Source organism: Platichthys flesus, chromosome 16 (assembly GCF_949316205.1).
Source record: "Platichthys flesus chromosome 16, fPlaFle2.1, whole genome shotgun sequence".
In the NCBI taxonomy this organism is placed as follows: Eukaryota; Metazoa; Chordata; class Actinopteri; order Pleuronectiformes; family Pleuronectidae; genus Platichthys; species Platichthys flesus.
This window is the reverse complement of record NC_084960.1, coordinates 20,068,264-20,083,657: the sequence shown is the minus strand read 5'-3', so window position 1 is coordinate 20,083,657 and position 15,394 is coordinate 20,068,264. Positions and strand designations below refer to the sequence as shown.

Here is a 15,394-nt window from a genome sequence, read left to right as displayed (position 1 = left end):
CCCATCTTGTTTTAGAAGGGGACTATATCAAACTGAATTACAGAACTTTCCCAATCAGACTAAAATCAAGATATTACAAATTTCCTGGAGAATGTGGGCATCGATCCCACTACTTCTCCCATGCTAAGCGAGCTCTCTACCATTTGAGCTAATTCCCCATCCGCAGAGCTCTCTGTAAATGACTTACTTGTCCAGTCTCCCCTGAGGGCCTGTGATGAGAGACTTCATTCATTTGTCAAGGCAATGTGATCCAGTCCAGGACAGAACAACATACACGCTGAAGAGGTTGCCATGATTTGCCACAGAAGCTATTCTTACACAGGGGGATTATCTCAAATGGTAGAGCACTCGCTTTGCATGTGAGAGGTAGTGGGATCAATGCCCACATTCTACACTATTGAACCCTTCATTCCCCTTTGTGAGTGACATCCATTGTCTTTGACCTTAAGATGAAACTTATCGGCTGCAAACACGTGTGCATAGGCTTGCTGTGGTTTCTTGAAAACCTGTCACTTCTCTTTCCAGATCCTCTTTCAGTTTTAACTTATTAGTGGGAGGCTACAGGTATTTCCACTCTCTGGCCCTTTGCATATCTTGACATTGCGTGTAACCCTAATGACTCACACCATAGCGAAATGCTATACACACCTTGACCCAAGGAGCTCCACACAATACCATTTGGTGGGGGGTTAAACGACCTGCAAGTTTAAACACCAACTCTGAGTATAGGTGAAGATCCTAGAGAGATTTCATACCTGAAACCTCCCACAAGTCTTTAAGAACTAAAGAAGCCTCTTGGACGACCAGTGTAACATCTTCAAAAAAACAGAAGCAAGGCCAGTTGCCTATGTACGCAGGTACAATACCAGAAAACATAAGTTAGAGTCCTGTAGTCCCCTAAATTGTTCTCCAGTAAAGAAATGATAACCAACTGTGGTCTGCACGCATGGGTTAAAATCCAGTTTTTTCAGCAATAGTTTTCTTCTTCTTCTTGTGTCCACAGCCACTTGTCACCATTGTAACATGTCTCTTAAGAGCAGGAAAAGTTTCAATTTTAGGAGATAAATTTACCTCTGAATAGGACGAGGTGGCCGAGTGGTCAAGGCGATGGACTGCTAATCCATTGTGCTCTGCACGCGTGGGATCGAATCCCATCCTTGTCGCAGTGAAGTTTACAAGACACAAAGTTCTACTCTAATTGACTGAATCAGCTTACTCTGCTGCTTGAGATTATTATCTCAAATGCTGTATATTGTCACGTGTACTGACAAAAACGCTAACCAGGTGCTCTGAATCTCTCACCAACTTAAAATGACAGATTAGAAACATATTATTGGGGAAAATATGAGCATTTAGTTAGTGCCTAAGTATGGTGATACGCCACCATGTGCTTTCAAGAAAAATGTCCTTCCTACTTGGCGGTGGCTCTATAACTCTCTGAACCATGCTGGAATGATGGAACTGCATTTTTCTGTATAATATCAGTCCATGGCATAAAAACAAGGAAACCCATCTTGTTTTAGAAGGGGACTATATCAAACTGAATTACAGAACTTTCCCAACCAGCCTAAAATCAAGATATTACAAATTTCCTTGAGAATGTGGGCATCGATCCCACTACTTCTCCCATGCTAAGCGAGCGCTCTACCATTTGAGCTAATTCCCCATCCGCAGCGCTCTCTGTAAATGACTTACTTGTCCAGTCTCCCCTGAGGGCCTGTGATGAGAGACTTCATTCATTTGTCTAGGCAATGTGATCCAGTCCAGGACAGAACAACATACACGCTGAAGAGGTTGCCATGATTTGCCACAGAAACTATTCTGACACAGGGGGATTAGCTCAAATGGTAGAGTGCTCGCTTTGCATGTGAGAGGTAGTGGGATCGATGCCCACATTCTCCACTATTGAACCATTAATTCCCCTTTGTGAGTGACATCCATTGTCTTCGACCTTAAGATGAAACTTATCGGCTGCAAACACGTGTGCATAGGCTTGCTGTGGTTTCTTGAAAATCTGTCACTTCTCTTTCCAGATCCTCTTTCAGTTTTAACTTATTTGTGGGAGGCTACAGGTATTTCCACTCTCTGGCCCTTTGCATATCTTTACATTGCGTGTAACCCTAATGACTCACACCATAGCGAAATGCTATACACACCTTGACCCAAGGAGCTCCACACAATACCATTTGGTGGGGGGTTAAACGACCTGCAAGTTTAAACACCAACTCTGAGTATAGGTGAAGATCCTAGAGAGATTTCATACCTGAAACCTCCCACAAGTCTTTTAGAACTAAAGAAGCCTCTTGGACGACCAGTGTAACATCTTCAAAAAAACACAAGCAAGGCCAGTTGCCTATGTACGCAGGTACAATACCAGAAAACATAAGTTAGAGTCCTGTAGTCCCCTAAATTGTTCTCCAGTAAAGAAATGATAACCAACTGTGGTCTGCACGCATGGGTTAAAATCCAGTTTTTTCAGCAATAGTTTTCTTCTTCTTCTTGTGTCCACAGCCACTTGTCACCATTGTAACATGTCTCTTAAGAGCAGGAAAAGTTTCACTTTTAGGAGATAAATTTACCTCTGAATAGGACGAGGTGGCCGAGTGGTCAAGGCGATGGACTGCTAATCCATTGTGCTCTGCACACGTGGGTTCGAATCCCATCCTCGTCGCAGTGAAGTTTACAAGACACAAAGTTCTACTCTAATTGACTGAATCAGCTTACTCTGCTGCATGAGATTATTGTCTCAAATTCTGTATTCTCGTCACGTGTACTGACAAAAACGCTAACCAGGTGCTCTGAATCTCTCACCAACTTGAAATGACAGATTAGAAACATATTATTGGGGAAAATATCAGCATTTAGTTAGTGTCTAAGTATGGTGATACGCCACCATGTGCTCTCAAGAAAAATGTCCTTCCTACTTGGCGCTGGCTCTATAACTCTCTGAACCATGCTGGAAGGATGGAACTGCATTTTTCTGTATAATATCAGTCCATGGCATAAAAACAAGGAAACCCATCTTGTTTTAGAAGGGGACTATATCAAACTGAATTACAGAACTTTCCCAACCAGACTAAAATCAAGATATTACAAAATTCCTGGAGAATGTGGGCATCGATCCCAGTACTTCTCGCATGCTAAGCGAGCTCTCTACCATTTGAGCTAATTCCCCATCCGCAGAGCTCTCTGTAAATGACTTACTTGTCCAGTCTCCCCTGAGGGCCTGTGATGAGAGACTTCATTCATTTGTCTAGGCAATGTGATCCAGTCCAGGACAGAACAACATACACGCTGAAGAGGTTGCCATGATTTGCCACAGAAACTATTCTTACACAGGGGGATTATCTCAAATGGTAGGGCGCTCGCTTTGCATGTGAGAGGTAGTGGGATCGATGCCCACATTCTCCACTATTGAACCATTAATTCCCCTTTGTGAGTGACATCCATTGTCTTCGACCTTAAGATGAAACTTATCGGCTGCAAACACGTGTGCATAGGCTTGCTGTGGTTTCTTGAAAATCTGTCACTTCTCTTTCCAGATCCTCTTTCAGTTTTAACTTATTTGTGGGAGGCTACAGGTATTTCCAGTCTCTGGCCCTTTGCATATCTTTACATTGCGTGTAACCCTAATGACTCACACCATAGCGAAATGCTATACACACCTTGACCCAAGGAGCTCCACACAATACCATTTGGTGGGGGGTTAAACGACCTGCAAGTTTAAACACCAACTCTGAGTATAGGTGAAGATCCTAGAGAGATTTCATACCTGAAACCTCCCACAAGTCTTTTAGAACTAAAGAAGCCTCTTGGACGACCAGCGTAACATCTTCAAAAAAACACAAGCAAGGCCAGTTGCCTATGTACGCAGGTACAATACCAGAAAACATAAGTTAGAGTCCTGTAGTCCCCTAAATTGTTCTCCAGTAAAGAAATGATAACCAACTGTGGTCTGCACGCATGGGTTAAAATCCAGTTTTTTCAGCAATAGTTTTCTTCTTCTTCTTGTGTCCACAGCCACTTGTCACCATTGTAACATGTCTCTTAAGAGCAGGAAAAGTTTCAATTTTAGGAGATAAATTTACCTCTGAATAGGACGAGGTGGCCGAGTGGTCAAGGCGATGGACTGCTAATCCATTGTGCTCTGCACACGTGGGTTCGAATCCCATCCTCGTCGCAGTGAAGTTTACAAGACACAAAGTTCTACTCTAATTGACTGAATCAGCTTACTCTGCTGCATGAGATTATTGTCTCAAATTCTGTATTCTCGTCACGTGTACTGACAAAAACGCTAACCAGGTGCTCTGAATCTCTCACCAACTTGAAATGACAGATTAGAAACATATTATTGGGGAAAATATCAGCATTTAGTTAGTGTCTAAGTATGGTGATACGCCACCATGTGCTCTCAAGAAAAATGTCCTTCCTACTTGGCGCTGGCTCTATAACTCTCTGAACCATGCTGGAAGGATGGAACTGCATTTTTCTGTATAATATCAGTCCATGGCATAAAAACAAGGAAACCCATCTTGTTTTAGAAGGGGACTATATCAAACTGAATTACAGAACTTTCCCAACCAGACTAAAATCAAGATATTACAAAATTCCTGGAGAATGTGGGCATCGATCCCACTACTTCTCGCATGCTAAGCGAGCTCTCTACCATTTGAGCTAATTCCCCATCCGCAGAGCTCTCTGTAAATGACTTACTTGTCCAGTCTCCCCTGAGGGCCTGTGATGAGAGACTTCATTCATTTGTCTAGGCAATGTGATCCAGTCCAGGACAGAACAACATACACGCTGAAGAGGTTGCCATGATTTGCCACAGAAACTATTCTTACACAGGGGGATTATCTCAAATGGTAGAGCGCTCGCTTTGCATGTGAGAGGTAGTGGGATCGATGCCCACATTCTCCACTATTGAACCATTAATTCCCCTTTGTGAGTGACATCCATTGTCTTCGACCTTAAGATGAAACTTATCGGCTGCAAACACGTGTGCATAGGCTTGCTGTGGTTTCTTGAAAATCTGTCACTTCTCTTTCCAGATCCTCTTTCAGTTTTAACTTATTTGTGGGAGGCTACAGGTATTTCCAGTCTCTGGCCCTTTGCATATCTTTACATTGCGTGTAACCCTAATGACTCACACCATAGCGAAATGCTATACACACCTTGACCCAAGGAGCTCCACACAATACCATTTGGTGGGGGGTTAAACGACCTGCAAGTTTAAACACCAACTCTGAGTATAGGTGAAGATCCTAGAGAGATTTCATACCTGAAACCTCCCACAAGTCTTTTAGAACTAAAGAAGCCTCTTGGACGACCAGTGTAACATCTTCAAAAAAACACAAGCAAGGCCAGTTGCCTATGTACGCAGGTACAATACCAGAAAACATAAGTTAGAGTCCTGTAGTCCCCTAAATTGTTCTCCAGTAAAGAAATGATAACCAACTGTGGTCTGCACGCATGGGTTAAAATCCAGTTTTTTCAGCAATAGTTTTCTTCTTCTTCTTGTGTCCACAGCCACTTGTCACCATTGTAACATGTCTCTTAAGAGCAGGAAAAGTTTCAATTTTAGGAGATAAATTTACCTCTGAATAGGACGAGGTGGCCGAGTGGTCAAGGCGATGGACTGCTAATCCATTGTGCTCTGCACACGTGGGTTCGAATCCCATCCTCGTCGCAGTGAAGTTTACAAGACACAAAGTTCTACTCTAATTGACTGAATCAGCTTACTCTGCTGCATGAGATTATTGTCTCAAATTCTGTATTCTCGTCACGTGTACTGACAAAAACGCTAACCAGGTGCTCTGAATCTCTCACCAACTTGAAATGACAGATTAGAAACATATTATTGGGGAAAATATCAGCATTTAGTTAGTGTCTAAGTATGGTGATACGCCACCATGTGCTCTCAAGAAAAATGTCCTTCCTACTTGGCGCTGGCTCTATAACTCTCTGAACCATGCTGGAAGGATGGAACTGCATTTTTCTGTATAATATCAGTCCATGGCATAAAAACAAGGAAACCCATCTTGTTTTAGAAGGGGACTATATCAAACTGAATTACAGAACTTTCCCAACCAGACTAAAATCAAGATATTACAAAATTCCTGGAGAATGTGGGCATCGATCCCACTACTTCTCGCATGCTAAGCGAGCGCTCTACCATTTGAGCTAATTCCCCATCCGCAGAGCTCTCTGTAAATGACTTACTTGTCCAGTCTCCCCTGAGGGCCTGTGATGAGAGACTTCATTCATTTGTCTAGGCAATGTGATCCAGTCCAGGACAGAACAACATACACGCTGAAGAGGTTGCCATGATTTGCCACAGAAACTATTCTTACACAGGGGGATTAGCTCAAATGGTAGAGCGCTCGCTTTGCATATGAGAGGTAGTGGGATCGATGCCCACATTCTCCACTAGAACCATTAATTCCCCTTTGTGAGTGACATCCATCGTCTTCGACCTTAAGATGAAACTTATCGGCTGCAAACACGTGTGCATAGGCTTGCTGTGGTTTCTTGAAAACCTGTCACTTCTCTTTCCAGATCCTCTTTCAGTTTTAACTTATTTGTGGGAGGCTACAGGTATTTCCACTCTCTGGCCCTTTGCATATCTTTACATTGCGTGTAACCCTAATGACTCACACCATAGCGAAATGCTATACACACCTTGACCCAAGGAGCTCCACACAATACCATTTGGTGGGGGGTTAAACGACCTGCAAGTTTAAACACCAACTCTGAGTATAGGTGAAGATCCTAGAGAGATTTCATACCTGAAACCTCCCACAAGTATTTTAGAACTAAAGAAGCCTCTTGGACGACCAGTGTAACATCTTCAAAAAAACACAAGCAAGGCCAGTTGCCTATGTACGCAGGTACAATACCAGAAAACATAAGTTAGAGTCCTGTAGTCCCCTAAATTGTTCTCCAGTAAAGAAATGATAACCAACTGTGGTCTGCACGCATGGGTTAAAATCCAGTTTTTTCAGCAATAGTTTTCTTCTTCTTCTTGTGTCCACAGCCACTTGTCACCATTGTAACATGTCTCTTAAGAGCAGGAAAAGTTTCAATTTTAGGAGATAAATTTACCTCTGAATAGGACGAGGTGGCCGAGTGGTCAAGGCGATGGACTGCTAATCCATTGTGCTCTGCACGCGTGGGTTCGAATCCCATCCTTGTCGCAGTGAAGTTTACAAGACACAAAGTTCTACTCTAATTGACTGAATCAGCTTACTCTGCTGCTTGAGATTATTATCTCAAATGCTGTATATTGTCACGTGTACTGACAAAAACGCTAACCAGGTGCTCTGAATCTCTCACCAACTTGAAATGACAGATTAGAAACATATTATTGGGGAAAATATCAGCATTTAGTTAGTGTCTAAGTATGGTGATACGCCACCATGTGCTCTCAAGAAAAATGTCCTTCCTACTTGGCGCTGGCTCTATAACTCTCTGAACCATGCTGGAAGGATGGAACTGCATTTTTCTGTATAATATCAGTCCATGGCATAAAAACAAGGAAACCCATCTTGTTTTAGAAGGGGACTATATCAAACTGAATTACAGAACTTTCCCAACCAGACTAAAATCAAGATATTACAAAATTCCTGGAGAATGTGGGCATCGATCCCAGTACTTCTCGCATGCTAAGCGAGCTCTCTACCATTTGAGCTAATTCCCCATCCGCAGAGCTCTCTGTAAATGACTTACTTGTCCAGTCTCCCCTGAGGGCCTGTGATGAGAGACTTCATTCATTTGTCTAGGCAATGTGATCCAGTCCAGGACAGAACAACATACACGCTGAAGAGGTTGCCATGATTTGCCACAGAAACTATTCTTACACAGGGGGATTATCTCAAATGGTAGGGCGCTCGCTTTGCATGTGAGAGGTAGTGGGATCGATGCCCACATTCTCCACTATTGAACCATTAATTCCCCTTTGTGAGTGACATCCATTGTCTTCGACCTTAAGATGAAACTTATCGGCTGCAAACACGTGTGCATAGGCTTGCTGTGGTTTCTTGAAAATCTGTCACTTCTCTTTCCAGATCCTCTTTCAGTTTTAACTTATTTGTGGGAGGCTACAGGTATTTCCAGTCTCTGGCCCTTTGCATATCTTTACATTGCGTGTAACCCTAATGACTCACACCATAGCGAAATGCTATACACACCTTGACCCAAGGAGCTCCACACAATACCATTTGGTGGGGGGTTAAACGACCTGCAAGTTTAAACACCAACTCTGAGTATAGGTGAAGATCCTAGAGAGATTTCATACCTGAAACCTCCCACAAGTCTTTTAGAACTAAAGAAGCCTCTTGGACGACCAGCGTAACATCTTCAAAAAAACACAAGCAAGGCCAGTTGCCTATGTACGCAGGTACAATACCAGAAAACATAAGTTAGAGTCCTGTAGTCCCCTAAATTGTTCTCCAGTAAAGAAATGATAACCAACTGTGGTCTGCACGCATGGGTTAAAATCCAGTTTTTTCAGCAATAGTTTTCTTCTTCTTCTTGTGTCCACAGCCACTTGTCACCATTGTAACATGTCTCTTAAGAGCAGGAAAAGTTTCAATTTTAGGAGATAAATTTACCTCTGAATAGGACGAGGTGGCCGAGTGGTCAAGGCGATGGACTGCTAATCCATTGTGCTCTGCACACGTGGGTTCGAATCCCATCCTCGTCGCAGTGAAGTTTACAAGACACAAAGTTCTACTCTAATTGACTGAATCAGCTTACTCTGCTGCATGAGATTATTGTCTCAAATTCTGTATTCTCGTCACGTGTACTGACAAAAACGCTAACCAGGTGCTCTGAATCTCTCACCAACTTGAAATGACAGATTAGAAACATATTATTGGGGAAAATATCAGCATTTAGTTAGTGTCTAAGTATGGTGATACGCCACCATGTGCTCTCAAGAAAAATGTCCTTCCTACTTGGCGCTGGCTCTATAACTCTCTGAACCATGCTGGAAGGATGGAACTGCATTTTTCTGTATAATATCAGTCCATGGCATAAAAACAAGGAAACCCATCTTGTTTTAGAAGGGGACTATATCAAACTGAATTACAGAACTTTCCCAACCAGACTAAAATCAAGATATTACAAAATTCCTGGAGAATGTGGGCATCGATCCCACTACTTCTCGCATGCTAAGCGAGCTCTCTACCATTTGAGCTAATTCCCCATCCGCAGAGCTCTCTGTAAATGACTTACTTGTCCAGTCTCCCCTGAGGGCCTGTGATGAGAGACTTCATTCATTTGTCTAGGCAATGTGATCCAGTCCAGGACAGAACAACATACACGCTGAAGAGGTTGCCATGATTTGCCACAGAAACTATTCTTACACAGGGGGATTAGCTCAAATGGTAGAGAGCTCGCTTTGCATGTGAGAGGTAGTGGGATCGATGCCCACATTCTCCACTAGAACCATTAATTCCCCTTTGTGAGTGACATCCATTGTCTTCGACCTTAAGATGAAACTTATCGGCTGCAAACACGTGTGCATAGGCTTGCTGTGGTTTCTTGAAAACCTGTCACTTCTCTTTCCAGATCCTCTTTCAGTTTTAACTTATTTGTGGGAGGCTACAGGTATTTCCACTCTCTGGCCCTTTGCATATCTTTACATTGCGTGTAACCCTAATGACTCACACCATAGCGAAATGCTATACACACCTTGACCCAAGGAGCTCCACACAATACCATTTGGTGGGGGGTTAAACGACCTGCAAGTTTAAACACCAACTCTGAGTATAGGTGAAGATCCTAGAGAGATTTCATACCTGAAACCTCCCACAAGTATTTTAGAACTAAAGAAGCCTCTTGGACGACCAGTGTAACATCTTCAAAAAAACACAAGCAAGGCCAGTTGCCTATGTACGCAGGTACAATACCAGAAAACATAAGTTAGAGTCCTGTAGTCCCCTAAATTGTTCTCCAGTAAAGAAATGATAACCAACTGTGGTCTGCACGCATGGGTTAAAATCCAGTTTTTTCAGCAATAGTTTTCTTCTTCTTCTTGTGTCCACAGCCACTTGTCACCATTGTAACATGTCTCTTAAGAGCAGGAAAAGTTTCAATTTTAGGAGATAAATTTACCTCTGAATAGGACGAGGTGGCCGAGTGGTCAAGGCGATGGACTGCTAATCCATTGTGCTCTGCACGCGTGGGTTCGAATCCCATCCTTGTCGCAGTGAAGTTTACAAGACACAAAGTTCTACTCTAAATGACTGAATCAGCTTACTCTGCTGCTTGAGATTATTATCTCAAATGCTGTATATTGTCACGTGTACTGACAAAAACGCTAACCAGGTGCTCTGAATCTCTCACCAACTTGAAATGACAGATTAGAAACATATTATTGGGGAAAATATCAGCATTTAGTTAGTGTCTAAGTATGGTGATACGCCACCATGTGCTCTCAAGAAAAATGTCCTTCCTACTTGGCGCTGGCTCTATAACTCTCTGAACCATGCTGGAAGGATGGAACTGCATTTTTCTGTATAATATCAGTCCATGGCATAAAAACAAGGAAACCCATCTTGTTTTAGAAGGGGACTATATCAAACTGAATTACAGAACTTTCCCAACCAGACTAAAATCAAGATATTACAAAATTCCTGGAGAATGTGGGCATCGATCCCACTACTTCTCGCATGCTAAGCGAGCGCTCTACCATTTGAGCTAATTCCCCATCCGCAGAGCTCTCTGTAAATGACTTACTTGTCCAGTCTCCCCTGAGGGCCTGTGATGAGAGACTTCATTCATTTGTCTAGGCAATGTGATCCAGTCCAGGACAGAACAACATACACGCTGAAGAGGTTGCCATGATTTGCCACAGAAACTATTCTTACACAGGGGGATTAGCTCAAATGGTAGAGCGCTCGCTTTGCATATGAGAGGTAGTGGGATCGATGCCCACATTCTCCACTAGAACCATTAATTCCCCTTTGTGAGTGACATCCATCGTCTTCGACCTTAAGATGAAACTTATCGGCTGCAAACACGTGTGCATAGGCTTGCTGTGGTTTCTTGAAAACCTGTCACTTCTCTTTCCAGATCCTCTTTCAGTTTTAACTTATTTGTGGGAGGCTACAGGTATTTCCACTCTCTGGCCCTTTGCATATCTTTACATTGCGTGTAACCCTAATGACTCACACCATAGCGAAATGCTATACACACCTTGACCCAAGGAGCTCCACACAATACCATTTGGTGGGGGGTTAAACGACCTGCAAGTTTAAACACCAACTCTGAGTATAGGTGAAGATCCTAGAGAGATTTCATACCTGAAACCTCCCACAAGTATTTTAGAACTAAAGAAGCCTCTTGGACGACCAGTGTAACATCTTCAAAAAAACACAAGCAAGGCCAGTTGCCTATGTACGCAGGTACAATACCAGAAAACATAAGTTAGAGTCCTGTAGTCCCCTAAATTGTTCTCCAGTAAAGAAATGATAACCAACTGTGGTCTGCACGCATGGGTTAAAATCCAGTTTTTTCAGCAATAGTTTTCTTCTTCTTCTTGTGTCCACAGCCACTTGTCACCATTGTAACATGTCTCTTAAGAGCAGGAAAAGTTTCAATTTTAGGAGATAAATTTACCTCTGAATAGGACGAGGTGGCCGAGTGGTCAAGGCGATGGACTGCTAATCCATTGTGCTCTGCACGCGTGGGTTCGAATCCCATCCTTGTCGCAGTGAAGTTTACAAGACACAAAGTTCTACTCTAATTGACTGAATCAGCTTACTCTGCTGCTTGAGATTATTATCTCAAATGCTGTATATTGTCACGTGTACTGACAAAAACGCTAACCAGGTGCTCTGAATCTCTCACCAACTTGAAATGACAGATTAGAAACATATTATTGGGGAAAATATCAGCATTTAGTTAGTGTCTAAGTATGGTGATACGCCACCATGTGCTCTCAAGAAAAATGTCCTTCCTACTTGGCGCTGGCTCTATAACTCTCTGAACCATGCTGGAAGGATGGAACTGCATTTTTCTGTATAATATCAGTCCATGGCATAAAAACAAGGAAACCCATCTTGTTTTAGAAGGGGACTATATCAAACTGAATTACAGAACTTTCCCAACCAGACTAAAATCAAGATATTACAAAATTCCTGGAGAATGTGGGCATCGATCCCAGTACTTCTCGCATGCTAAGCGAGCTCTCTACCATTTGAGCTAATTCCCCATCCGCAGAGCTCTCTGTAAATGACTTACTTGTCCAGTCTCCCCTGAGGGCCTGTGATGAGAGACTTCATTCATTTGTCTAGGCAATGTGATCCAGTCCAGGACAGAACAACATACACGCTGAAGAGGTTGCCATGATTTGCCACAGAAACTATTCTTACACAGGGGGATTAGCTCAAATGGTAGAGAGCTCGCTTTGCATGTGAGAGGTAGTGGGATCGATGCCCACATTCTCCACTAGAACCATTAATTCCCCTTTGTGAGTGACATCCATTGTCTTCGACCTTAAGATGAAACTTATCGGCTGCAAACACGTGTGCATAGGCTTGCTGTGGTTTCTTGAAAACCTGTCACTTCTCTTTCCAGATCCTCTTTCAGTTTTAACTTATTTGTGGGAGGCTACAGGTATTTCCACTCTCTGGCCCTTTGCATATCTTTACATTGCGTGAAACCCTAATGACTCACACCATAGCGAAATGCTATACACACCTTGACCCAAGGAGCTCCACACAATACCATTTGGTGGGGGGTTAAACGACCTGCAAGTTTAAACACCAACTCTGAGTATAGGTGAAGATCCTAGAGAGATTTCATACCTGAAACCTCCCACAAGTATTTTAGAACTAAAGAAGCCTCTTGGACGACCAGTGTAACATCTTCAAAAAAACACAAGCAAGGCCAGTTGCCTATGTACGCAGGTACAATACCAGAAAACATAAGTTAGAGTCCTGTAGTCCCCTAAATTGTTCTCCAGTAAAGAAATGATAACCAACTGTGGTCTGCACGCATGGGTTAAAATCCAGTTTTTTCAGCAATAGTTTTCTTCTTCTTCTTGTGTCCACAGCCACTTGTCACCATTGTAACATGTCTCTTAAGAGCAGGAAAAGTTTCAATTTTAGGAGATAAATTTACCTCTGAATAGGACGAGGTGGCCGAGTGGTCAAGGCGATGGACTGCTAATCCATTGTGCTCTGCACGCGTGGGTTCGAATCCCATCCTTGTCGCAGTGAAGTTTACAAGACACAAAGTTCTACTCTAAATGACTGAATCAGCTTACTCTGCTGCTTGAGATTATTATCTCAAATTCTGTATTCTCGTCACGTGTACTGACAAAAACGCTAACCAGGTGCTCTGAATCTCTCACCAACTTGAAATGACAGATTAGAAACATATTATTGGGGAAAATATCAGCATTTAGTTAGTGTCTAAGTATGGTGATACGCCACCATGTGCTCTCAAGAAAAATGTCCTTCCTACTTGGCGCTGGCTCTATAACTCTCTGAACCATGCTGGAAGGATGGAACTGCATTTTTCTGTATAATATCAGTCCATGGCATAAAAACAAGGAAACCCATCTTGTTTTAGAAGGGGACTATATCAAACTGAATTGCAGAACTTTCCCAACCAGCCTAAAATCAAGATTTTACAAATTTCCTGGAGAATGTGGGCATCGATCCCACTACTTCTCGCATGCTAAGCGAGCGCTCTACCATTTGAGCTAATTCCCCATCTGCAGAGCTCTCTGTAAATGACTTACTTGTCCAGTCTCCCCTGAGGGCCTGTGATGAGAGACTTCATTCATTTGTCTAGGCAATGTGATCCAGTCCAGGACAGAACAACATACACGCTGAAGAGGTTGCCATGATTTGCAACAGAAACTATTCTTACACAGGGGGATTAGCTCAAATGGTAGAGCACTCGCTTTGCATGTGAGAGGTAGTGGGATCGATGCCCACATTCTCCACTATTGAACCATTAATTCCCCTTTGTGAGTGACATCCATTGTCTTCGACCTTAAGATGAAACTTATCGGCTGCAAACACGTGTGCATAGGCTTGCTGTGGTTTCTTGAAAATCTGTCACTTCTCTTTCCAGATCCTCTTTCAGTTTTAACTTATTTGTGGGAGGCTACAGGTATTTCCAGTCTCTGGCCCTTTGCATATCTTTACATTGCGTGTAACCCTAATGACTCACACCATAGCGAAATGCTATACACACCTTGACCCAAGGAGCTCCACACAATACCATTTGGTGGGGGGTTAAACGACCTGCAAGTTTAAACACCAACTCTGAGTATAGGTGAAGATCCTAGAGAGATTTCATACCTGAAACCTCCCACAAGTCTTTTAGAACTAAAGAAGCCTCTTGGACGACCAGCGTAACATCTTCAAAAAAACACAAGCAAGGCCAGTTGCCTATGTACGCAGGTACAATACCAGAAAACATAAGTTAGAGTCCTGTAGTCCCCTAAATTGTTCTCCAGTAAAGAAATGATAACCAACTGTGGTCTGCACGCATGGGTTAAAATCCAGTTTTTTCAGCAATAGTTTTCTTCTTCTTCTTGTGTCCACAGCCACTTGTCACCATTGTAACATGTCTCTTAAGAGCAGGAAAAGTTTCAATTTTAGGAGATAAATTTACCTCTGAATAGGACGAGGTGGCCGAGTGGTCAAGGCGATGGACTGCTAATCCATTGTGCTCTGCACACGTGGGTTCGAATCCCATCCTCGTCGCAGTGAAGTTTACAAGACACAAAGTTCTACTCTAATTGACTGAATCAGCTTACTCTGCTGCATGAGATTATTGTCTCAAATTCTGTATTCTCGTCACGTGTACTGACAAAAACGCTAACCAGGTGCTCTGAATCTCTCACCAACTTGAAATGACAGATTAGAAACATATTATTGGGGAAAATATCAGCATTTAGTTAGTGTCTAAGTATGGTGATACGCCACCATGTGCTCTCAAGAAAAATGTCCTTCCTACTTGGCGCTGGCTCTATAACTCTCTGAACCATGCTGGAAGGATGGAACTGCATTTTTCTGTATAATATCAGTCCATGGCATAAAAACAAGGAAACCCATCTTGTTTTAGAAGGGGACTATATCAAACTGAATTACAGAACTTTCCCAACCAGACTAAAATCAAGATATTACAAAATTCCTGGAGAATGTGGGCATCGATCCCACTACTTCTCGCATGCTAAGCGAGCTCTCTACCATTTGAGCTAATTCCCCATCCGCAGAGCTCTCTGTAAATGACTTACTTGTCCAGTCTCCCCTGAGGGCCTGTGATGAGAGACTTCATTCATTTGTCTAGGCAATGTGATCCAGTCCAGGACAGAACAACATACACGCTGAAGAGGTTGCCATGATTTGCCACAGAAACTATTCTT

The 15,394-nt window shown here is 42.8% G+C and overlaps 10 non-coding genes across 10 annotated transcripts; all 10 read left to right on the top strand.

Moving 5' to 3' along the window:
- The first annotated feature begins 1,081 nt into the window (after positions 1-1,081).
- On the top strand, positions 1,082-1,163 carry trnas-gcu (transfer RNA serine (anticodon GCU)). The gene has a single exon. It is a non-coding gene; the product is annotated as a tRNA-Ser (tRNA).
- Positions 1,164-2,589: 1,426 nt separating this feature from the next.
- On the top strand, positions 2,590-2,671 carry trnas-gcu (transfer RNA serine (anticodon GCU)). Its single transcript has one exon. It is a non-coding gene; the product is annotated as a tRNA-Ser (tRNA).
- Positions 2,672-4,098: 1,427 nt separating this feature from the next.
- trnas-gcu (transfer RNA serine (anticodon GCU)) lies at positions 4,099-4,180 on the top strand. The gene has a single exon. It is a non-coding gene; the product is annotated as a tRNA-Ser (tRNA).
- A 1,427-nt stretch (positions 4,181-5,607) lies between these two features.
- Positions 5,608-5,689, top strand: trnas-gcu (transfer RNA serine (anticodon GCU)). The gene has a single exon. It is a non-coding gene; the product is annotated as a tRNA-Ser (tRNA).
- Positions 5,690-7,114: 1,425 nt separating this feature from the next.
- On the top strand, positions 7,115-7,196 carry trnas-gcu (transfer RNA serine (anticodon GCU)). The gene has a single exon. It is a non-coding gene; the product is annotated as a tRNA-Ser (tRNA).
- A 1,426-nt stretch (positions 7,197-8,622) lies between these two features.
- trnas-gcu (transfer RNA serine (anticodon GCU)) lies at positions 8,623-8,704 on the top strand. The gene has a single exon. It is a non-coding gene; the product is annotated as a tRNA-Ser (tRNA).
- Positions 8,705-10,129: 1,425 nt separating this feature from the next.
- trnas-gcu (transfer RNA serine (anticodon GCU)) lies at positions 10,130-10,211 on the top strand. The gene has a single exon. It is a non-coding gene; the product is annotated as a tRNA-Ser (tRNA).
- A 1,424-nt stretch (positions 10,212-11,635) lies between these two features.
- On the top strand, positions 11,636-11,717 carry trnas-gcu (transfer RNA serine (anticodon GCU)). The gene has a single exon. It is a non-coding gene; the product is annotated as a tRNA-Ser (tRNA).
- A 1,424-nt stretch (positions 11,718-13,141) lies between these two features.
- On the top strand, positions 13,142-13,223 carry trnas-gcu (transfer RNA serine (anticodon GCU)). The gene has a single exon. It is a non-coding gene; the product is annotated as a tRNA-Ser (tRNA).
- A 1,427-nt stretch (positions 13,224-14,650) lies between these two features.
- On the top strand, positions 14,651-14,732 carry trnas-gcu (transfer RNA serine (anticodon GCU)). Its single transcript has one exon. It is a non-coding gene; the product is annotated as a tRNA-Ser (tRNA).
- The last annotated feature ends 662 nt before the right edge of the window (positions 14,733-15,394 follow it).